Genomic DNA, 10,082 nt, shown 5'->3' on the forward strand with positions numbered 1-10,082 from the left:
GCATGTCAGGGTCGATATGTACTGCATGTCAGGGTCGATATGTACTGCACGTCAGGGTCGATATGTACTGCATGTCAGGGTCGATGTGTACTGCATGTCAGGGTCGATATGTACTGCATGTCAGGGTCGATATGTACTGCATGTCAGGGTCGATATGTACTGCATGTCAGGGTCGATATGTACTGCATGTCAGGGTCGATATGTACTGCATGTCAGGGTCGATATGTACTGCATGTCAGGGTCGATATGTACTGCATGCAGGGTCGAAATGTACTGCACATGTCAGGGTCAATATGTACTGCATGTCAGGGTCGATATGTACTGCATGTCAGGGTCGATATGTACTGCATGTCAGGGTCGATATGTACTGCATGTCAGGGTCGAAATGTACTGCATGTCAGGGTCGATATGTACTGCATGTCAGGGTCGATATGTACTGCATGTCAGGGTCGATATGTACTGCATGTCAGGGTCGATATGTACTGCATGTCAGGGTCGATATGTACTGCATGTCAGGGTCGATATGTACTGCATGTCAGGGTCGATATGTACTGCATGTCAGGGTCGATATGTACTGCATGTCAGGGTCGATGTGTACTGCATGTCAGGGTCGATGTGTACTGCATGTCAGGGTCGATATGTACTGCACGTCAGGGTCGATATGTACTGCACAGCAGGGTTGATATATACTGCACGTCAGGGTCGATATGTACTGCACAGCAGGGTCGATATGTACTGCATGTCAGGGTCGATATGTACTGCATGTCAGAAGAACATTACGACTTCTCCGGTTGTGACTGGTCCTTGTTCTCTTGCCTGTCATTGGTGTCATTCTTGTCACTCTCATGACCATTGGACTCCAGAATGTCTGTCTCTGGGACTTGCAGTGCCTGGAACTGGGCAGGCTCAGCAGGAAAGTGGAGGGCTGTGGGAGTGTTACTGCATCCTCCCTAGGCCTTGAGGACTCGGCAGGCTGTGCAGGGAGCTCTTTGACCCCTGTCTGGAGAACTGGAAGGACAGCTGACGTCTCTGTGGCTTACACCAGTCTTTGGGGACATTCCAGCTCAACTTCTTGGGCCTCGGTTGGGTACAGCTGTTGCCCTGATTCGTGTTCAGGGCCGGAGCCTCCACAATGGGGGACAGATCTACTGCGTCCCAGGTTACTTGAGGCCTGCTCATGCCCTGTCTGTTGGGAGAAGGCCTCTATATGATTCAGGGTTGTGGAGCCCCAGATAACGCCTCACACGTCCCTCCATCACCCCCATAACCACTATCCCCATGATCATCAGAAGAAGCAGGTGGACTTACCACCCACTGAGGCAGGTGTCGATATGTACGGGGCTCAGTGTCCAGGGAAGAAAGAGTACTGCTAACCTCCCGTAGCGTATCCAGAGGGTGGTTGGGCGATAGGGGTTATGGGAGGTAAAGAGGTTGGGTCTGGGGAACAGAGAGTGATCAGGTCCTGGGGGAGCCTGGTCGTCTGATCCAGGGTAGTCATGGGAGTCAGGTCTGAAGGGGAAGAAGGCCTCACTGCTGTGACGTTTGAAGGAGGGCCGAGGAGGGACGAGCTCTGGGGGATCCTGGACGCTGAGAAGCCTACGCACGTGCCCCAGGACTGACTTTTGACGACCATGACGGAAGTTGTGATTGCTGTTGTGGCTGTCCTGTCTGTGAATGTCCATTTTGTCTGCCTCTCCGAACTGAAAAATGCCCGATAGACTGAAAGATAGAGGATATTACAGTGAATACTTTAGTGTAGATAGTATACAGTTTATGGATATTAGTGAATACGTTAGACTAGATAGTATACAGCTTATGGATATTAGTGAATACTTTAGTCTAGATAGTATACAGGTTATGGATATTACAGTGAATACGTTAGTCTAGATAGTATACAGCTTATGGATATTAGTGAATACGTTAGACTAGATAGTATACAGCTTATGGATATTAGTAAATTCGTTAGACTAGATAGTATACAGGTTATGGATATTAGTGAATACATTAGACTAGATAGTATACCGCTTATGGATATTAGTGAATATGTTAGACTAGAGAGTATACAGGTTATGGATATTACATTGAATAGTAATGGTTTTGACTAGATAGTATACAGGTTATCTGTGAATACGTTAGACTAGATAGTATACAGGTTATGGATATTACAGTGACATTAGACTAGACAATATACAGGTTATGGATATTAGTGAAGCTGTTAGACTAGATAGTATACAGGTTATGGATATTACAGTGAATACATTAGACTAGATAGTATACCGTTTATGGATATTAGTGAATAGGTTAGACTAGATAGTATACAGGTTATGTATATTACAGTGAATACATTAGACTAGATAGTATACAGGTTATGGATATTAGTGAATACGTTTGACTAGACAGTATACAGGTTATGGATATTACAGTGAATACTTTAGACTAGATAGTATACCACTGTGGATATTAGTGAATATGTTAGACAAGATAGTATACCGTTTATGGATATTAGTGAATACATTAGACTAGATAGTATACCTCCGTTTATGGATATTAGTGAATACGTTAGACGAGCTTATGGATATTACAGTGAATAGTAATGGTTTTGACTAGATAGTATACAGTTAATGGATATTAGTGAATAAGTTAGACCAGATAGTATACAGCTTGTGGATATTAGTGAATACGTTAGACTAGATAGTATACAGGTTATGGATATTAGTGAATACGTTAGACTAGATAGTATACAGGTTATGGATATTACAGTGAATACATTAGACTAGACAATATACAGGTTATGGATATTAGTGAATACGTTAGACTAGATAGTATACAGGTTATGGATATTACAGTGAATACATTAGACTAGATAGTATACCGTTTATGGATATTAGTGAATAGGTTAGACTAGATAGTATACAGGTTATGTATATTACAGTGAATACATTAGACTAGATAGTATACAGGTTATGGATATTAGTGAATACGTTTGACTAGACAGTATACAGGTTATGGATATTACAGTGAATACTTTAGACTAGATAGTATACAGCTTGTGGATATTAGTGAATATGTTAGACAAGATAGTATACCGTTTATGGATATTAGTGAATACATTAGACTAGATAGTATACCGTTTATGGATATTAGTGAATACGTTAGACTAGATAGTATACCGCTTATGGATATTACAGTGAATAGTAATGGTTTTGACTAGATAGTATACAGTTAATGGATATTAGTGAATAAGTTAGACTAGATAGTATACAGCTTGTGGATATTAGTGAATACGTTAGACTAGATAGTATACAGGTTATGGATATTAGTGAATACGTTAGACTAGATAGTATACAGGTTATGGATATTAGTGAATACGTTAGACTAGATAGTATACAGTTTATGGATATTAGTGAATACGTTAGACTAGATAGTATACAGGTTATGGATATTAGTGAATACGTTAGACTAGACTAAATAGTATACAGTTTATGGATATTAGTGAATACGTTAGACTAGATAGTATACAGGTTATGGATATTAGTGAATACGTTAGACTAGACTAAATAGTATACAGTTTATGGATATTAGTGAATACGTTAGACTAGATAGTATACAGCTTGTGGATATTAGTGAATATGTTAGACTAGATAGTATACAGCTTGTGGATATTAGTGAATACGTTAGACTAGATGGTATACAGGTTATGGATATTAGTGAATACGTTAGACTAGATAGTATACAGCTTGTCGATATTAGAATAGTAATTGTAATTGTGGATATTAGTAATAGTAATAGTGGATTTTAGAATAGTAATTATTGAATAGTAATGGTTTTGACGAGATAGTATACAGTTTATGGATATTACAGTGAATACATTAGACTAAATAGTATACAGTTTATGGATATTATTGAATACGTTAGACTAGATGGTATACAGTTTATGGATATTAGTGAATAGTAATGGTTTTGACTAGATAGTATACATCTCGTCAGAATTGACCAGAATTGACTTTTCGTAGCAGGTTAGGAGAATTAGGTTAAGGTTAGGATAAAAACAATGTGATTTTGAAGGTATGGCAACACGAGACTAGGAAACCAGTTGACACATAAGCTGTATCCTCTCTAGCCATGCCCTCTTGTCCATCTTCTCTCAGACAGATATCTAGCTGAGGAGAGATGGGAGTTTTTACACACGTGCCCTTGCATACGTAGGACTTGAGTATACATTTGTGTGTGTGTGCGTGCGTGCATGTGTGCGTGCGTGTGTGCGTGTGTGTGTGTGTGTGTGTGTGTGCGTGCGTGTTTGTACAAGCAGCCGTGTGTGTGTGTGTGTGTGTGCGCGGACGTGTGCGTGTTTGTACAAGCAGCCGTGTGTGTGTGTGCGTGCATGTTTGTTTATACAAGCAGCCGTGTGTGTGCGTGTGTGCGTGCGTGTTTGTACAAGCAGCCATGTGTGTGTGTGTGTGTGTGCGCGGACGCGTGCGTGCGTGTGTTTGTACAAGCAGTCGTGTGTGTGTGTGCGTGTGTGCGTGTCCGTGTGCGTGTGCGTGCGTGTCCGTGCGTGTCCGTGTGTGCGTGTGTTTGTACAAGCAGCCGTGTGTGTATGTGTGTGTGTGTGCGTGCGTGTCCGTGCGTGTCCGTGCGTGTCCGTGTGTGTCCGTGTGCGTGCGTGTCCGTGCGTGTCCGTGCGTGTCCGTGCGTGTGCGTGCGTGTCCGTGCGTGTCCGTGCGTGTCCGTGCGTGTGTGCGTGTGTGTGTGTGCGCGCGTGCGTGCATGCGTGTGTGTGTGCGTGCGTGTCCGTGCGTGTCCGTGCGTGTGCGCGTGTCCGTGTGTGTGTGTGCGTGCCGTGTTGTCATGTCCTCACTCCAGTTCTCTGGTGGATCCGAGGAAGGAGGGGATGCAGTAGTCGGCAGCAGCCAGGGTGTAGGGAGGCAGAGCCTCAGAGTCGTTCCAGTAAATGTCTTTAGTCATCGGAGGGGAGTTCATGTGCATCTCGTCCACCGCGATCAACGACACCTGAGACAACACAGGTATTGACTGAATGATCGATTGGCACAAATGACAGATCAATCAATAACATCGGCTTGGAAAAGACATGAAAACTAGTCTGGGTTTTACTGTAAGGCATTTTGCAACACATGTTTGGTTAATTGATTGATTGATTGATTGATTGGAAGTAACCTGCAGATTTCTGTCGATACACCAGTTCGCCTCGAAGTCGTCATCATCCTCCCCAAATGGATTAATGAGCTGCTCAGCAACCTGAAGGAGAAGGACCTCTCACATCACTGCTCATTATCCCACACAAATGTCTTGATACGGAAGTGATATCAAACAACAGGCAGTCATGTGACATCAGGGATTTACAACATTGGTTGACAAATTAAATCCCACAAGGCAAAGATAATCTTACTGTCAACAGAATTTGGGTTCCATACTTCCCCTACTGACAAATCCCCATTTTTATCCAATGAAATGGATTGTCAGCCATGGTGCAGTCAGCAGTACAGACATTGTGTACTGACACTGTGTCAGTCTGTCATCAGTCACATTCCCTCTCACTAGACCTTCATAATAAGATCACAACGTAAAAGTCATGGTTATCCACAGTACTGGGGTTTGATGCTGGGTCTAATTACCCTGGTTCCAATAAAAGGCAAAGATGAAGTTTGTGGAGGACAGGACCTTGAGCCAGCTGGACTAGGGGAGCAAGGGTGGGTGTGTGTGTGTGGGGTGTCATACCTTGAGCCAGCTGGTGTGTGTGTGTGTGTGTGTGTGTGTGGGACCTTGAGCCAGCTGGGGTGTGGTGTGTGTGTGTGTGGTGGGTGTGTGGGTGTGTGTGTGTGTGTGTGTGTGTGTGTGTGTGTGTGTGTGTGTGTGTGTGGTGAGAGTCAGTGAAACAGTGAGTCAGTCAGTCATACCTTGAGCCAGCTGGTGTGTGTGTCTGTGTATGTGTGTGTGTGTGTGTGTGTGTGTGTGTGTGTGTGTGTGTGTGTCAGTCAGTCAGTCAGTCAGTCAGTCAGTCAGTCATACCTTGAGCCAGCTGGTGTGTGTGAGTCAGTCAGTCAGTCAGTCAGTCAGTCAGTCATACCTTGAGCCAGCTGGTGTGTGTGAGTCAGTCAGTCATACCTTGAGCCAGCTGGTGTGTGTGAGTCAGTCAGTCGTACCTTGAGCCAGCTGGTGTGTGTGAGTCAGTCAGTCAGTCAGTCAGTCAGTCAGTCAGTCAGTCAGTCAGTCATACCTTGAGCCAGCCAGAGTAGAAGAAGAACTGTAGCATAGTGAAGATGGGAACGTAAAAGTCCTGGTCATGACCTGGGTAACCCTGAGCTGGGTCCAAGAACTGTCTTCCAATAATACAGGCAAAGATGAAGGTGTAGATGGCCAGGGTTACTACCTGGAGAGGGGAGAGAGGGAGGGGAGGAGAGATGGGGGGAGGAGAGAGGGAGGGGAGGAGAGATGGGGAGGGGGAGAGAGAGGGGGAGGAGAGAGAGAAAGGGGGGAGAGGGGGGGAGGGGAGAGAGAGAGGGAGGAGAAGGAATGGGGGAGAGAGGGGGAGAGAGGGGAGAGGGGGAGAAGAGATGGGGAGAGAGGAGATGGGGAGAGAGGGGGAGGGAGAGAAGAGAGAGGGAAGGGAGGGGAGAGACAAATAGAGAACATGGTTTCAGGGGGAGGTTGTCTTTGTAGATTTACAAGGACACAGATGGGAGGATAAACACCATGTCAATAAGGGATACCATGTCAATAAACACCATGTCAATAAACACAATGTAAATAAACACCATGTCAATAAACACAATGTTAATGAACACAATGTCAAACACAATGTAAATAAACACAATGTAAATAAACACCATGTCAATAAACACAATGTTAATAAACACAATGTAAATAAACACAATGTCAATGAACAGGATTTGTTTGACATGTGACCATGAGAGGGGATTGTTGGGGACCCTCATGGCCAAGTCATTCCACTGACGAGATTTACTGTCTGAGATTACAGAGCCTCTGGGATCCCAGTCAGAGGAGGGAGATTCACAGGGGAGGGAACAGAAAGAAATCAGACAAAGGGGCGAGGGAGAAACTTTAAATAATACATTTAGAGGGAAGGAGAGTTGGAGAGAGGGGGAGAGAGGAAGAAGGGGATTTTCAGGGGGAGTCCCTGAGCAGGTCATTGGGGACAGATGTCGGGGGAAGGAGGTCAAGAGAAATGGAGAGAAAGTCAACAGGGAAGGAGAGTTGGAGTCACACTGGCAGAGGGAGTGAGGGAGACGCAGAGAGAAAGGAGGAGCTAGAGAGGAGAGATGGGGAGAGAGACTACCCTGGGGTCCTGGCCCCATCCAGAGTAATCAGAAATGGGGAGAGAAAGGGGGAGAAGCTCATCACAGGAGAGAGAGATCATCTTCCCTGAGGGGGAGGGAGAGAAGAGACCGCATGGGGAAGAGGGGGGGGGAGCACAGGGCTTACTGCCCAAGGGGAGAGTTGAGAGGGAGAGAGGGGGGAGAAGAGATGGGGAGAGAGACTGGGGAGGAGAGAAGAGAGAGGGAAGGAGAGTTGGAGAGGAGAACATGGTTCCACAGGTTGTCTTTGCCCACTATTTACAAGTACACAATGTCAATTAACACAATGTATATAAACCCCATGTAAATAAACACAATGTCAATAAACACAATGTAAATATACACTGTCAATAAACACAATGTAAATAAACACAATGTCAATAAACACAATGTAAATAAACACAATGTAAATACACACAATGTAAATAAACACAATGTCAATAAACACAATATAAATAAACACAATGTAAATACACACAATGTAAATAAACACAGTGTCAATAAACACAGTGTCAATAAACACAATGTCAATAAACACAATGTAAATAAACACAATGTCAATGAACAGGATTTGTTTGACATGTGACCATGTGAGTATTTCCATAGTTGGCTGAGACCCTCATGGCCAAGTCATTCCACTGACGTGATTTACTGTCTGAGATTACAGAGCCTCTGAAAAGTGATCCCAGTCACGTCCAGGGTTTCATTTCATTCACAGTGCTACTGCCTGAACAGCAACAAATCAGTCTACAAACGTCACATGAAACTTTACTTTAATACATTTAGTTTTACAGGGACCTTTAGTCAACATTACTGCAAAAGCTCATTTTCAACTGCAGTCCCTGAGCAGGTCATTGTCAACAGATGTCCCTGAGCAGGTCATTAGAACACTCAGGAAACTGGCAACAGATGTCACTGACTCGCCAGAGGTCACACTGGCAATTTGTGCAGACCCGCAGAGAGATAGAGGGCAGCTACCCAATTAGCCAATGGCTATAGAGAACCCCTCCTACCCTGGGGTCCTGCTGCCCCATCCATTACTCTGTAATCAACATGTGTGTTACAGTAAGCGGCTCTGGAGCTGCTCATCACAAAGGGACATCATCTTCCCTGTCCACAGCTGGGTGGAACCGCATGAGGGGAAGAGAGGAGCACAGGGCTTACTGCCCACTAGGGGAGAGCGAGGGGAGAGAGGAGGAGAGAGGAGCACAGGGCTTACTGCCCACTAGGGGAGAGAGAGGGAGACGGAGGAGAGAGGAGCACAGGGCTTACTGCCCACTAGGGGAGAGAGAGGGGAGAGAGGAGGAGAGAGGAGCACAGGGCTTACTGCCCACTAGGGGAGAGCGAGGGGAGAGAGGAGGAGAGAGGAGCACAGGGCTTACTGCCCACTAGGGGAGAGCGGGGAGAGAGGAGGAGAGAGGAGCACAGGGCTTAATGCCCACTAGGGGAGAGCGAGGGGAGAGAGGAGGAGAGAGGAGCACAGGGCTTACTGCCCACTAGGGGAGAGAGAGGGGAGAGAGGAGGAGAGAGGAGCACAGGGCTTACTGCCCACTAGGGGGAGAGAGGAGGAGAGAGGAGCACAGGGCTTACTGCCCACTAGGGGAGAGAGAGGGAGAGAGGAGGAGAGAGGAGCACAGGGCTTACTGCCCACTAGGGGAGAGAGGGGAGAGAGGAGGAGAAAGGAGCACAGGGCTTACTGCCCACTAGGGGAGAGAGAGGGGAGAGGAGGAGAGAGGAGCACAGGGCTTACTGCCCACTAGGGGAGAGAGAGGGGAGATGGAGGAGAGAGGAGCACAGGGCTTACTGCCCACTAGGGGAGAGAGAGGGGAGAGAGGAGGAGAGAGGAGCACAGGGCTTACTGCCCACTAGGGGAGAGCGAGGGGAGACGGAGGAGAGAGGAGCACAGGGCTTACTGCCCACTAGGGGAGAGAGAGGGGAGAGAGGAGGAGAGAGGAGCACAGGGCTTACTGCCCACTAGGGGAGAGAGGGGAGAGAGGAGGAGAGAGGAGCACAGGGCTTACTGCCCACTAGGGGAAAGAGAGGGGAGACGGAGGAGAGAGGAGCACAGGGCTTACTGCCCACTAGGGGAGAGAGAGGGGAGAGAGGAGGAGAGATGAGCACAGAGCTTACTGCCCACTAGGGGAGAGAGAGGGGAGAGAGGAAGAGAGGAGCACAGGGCTTACTGCCCACTAGGGAGAGAGAGGGGAGACGGAGGAGAGAGGAGCACAGGGCTTACTGCCCACTAGGGGAGAGAGAGGGGAGAGAGGAGGAGAGAGGAGCACAGGGCTTACTGCCCACTAGGGGAGAGAGAGGGGAGAGAGGAGGAGAGAGGAGCACAGGGCTTACTGCCCACTAGGGGAGGGAGAGGGGAGACGGAGGAGAGAGGAGCACAGGGCTTACTGCCCACTCGGGGAGAGAGGAGGAGAGAGGAGCACAGGGCTTACTGCCCACTAGGGGAGAGCGAGGGGAGAGAGGAGGAGAGAGGAGCACATGGCTTACTGCCCACTAGGGGAGAGAGAGGGAGACGGAGGAGAGAGGAGCACAGGGCTTACTGCCCACTAGGGGAGAGAGAGGGGAGACGGAGGAGAGAGGAGCACAGGGCTTACTGCCCACTAGGGGAGAGAGAGGGGAGACGGAGGAGAGAGGAGCACAGGGCTTACTGCCCACTAGGGGAGAGAGAGGGGAGACGGAGGAGAGAGGAGCACAGGGCTTACTGCCCACTAGGGGAGAGCGAGGGGAGAGAGGAGG

At 47.3% G+C, this 10,082-nt stretch overlaps 1 pseudogene; it reads right to left on the reverse strand.

The window, feature by feature from the left end:
• Window positions 1-776: 776 nt before the first annotated feature.
• The window catches only part of LOC135530489 (bestrophin-3-like), a 25,029-nt pseudogene continuing 15,723 nt past the window's right edge, over window positions 777-10,082 (reverse strand).

The sequence above is a fragment of the Oncorhynchus masou genome, unplaced genomic scaffold (genome assembly GCF_036934945.1).
Source record: "Oncorhynchus masou masou isolate Uvic2021 unplaced genomic scaffold, UVic_Omas_1.1 unplaced_scaffold_1354, whole genome shotgun sequence".
NCBI classification, from domain to species: Eukaryota; Metazoa; Chordata; class Actinopteri; order Salmoniformes; family Salmonidae; genus Oncorhynchus; species Oncorhynchus masou.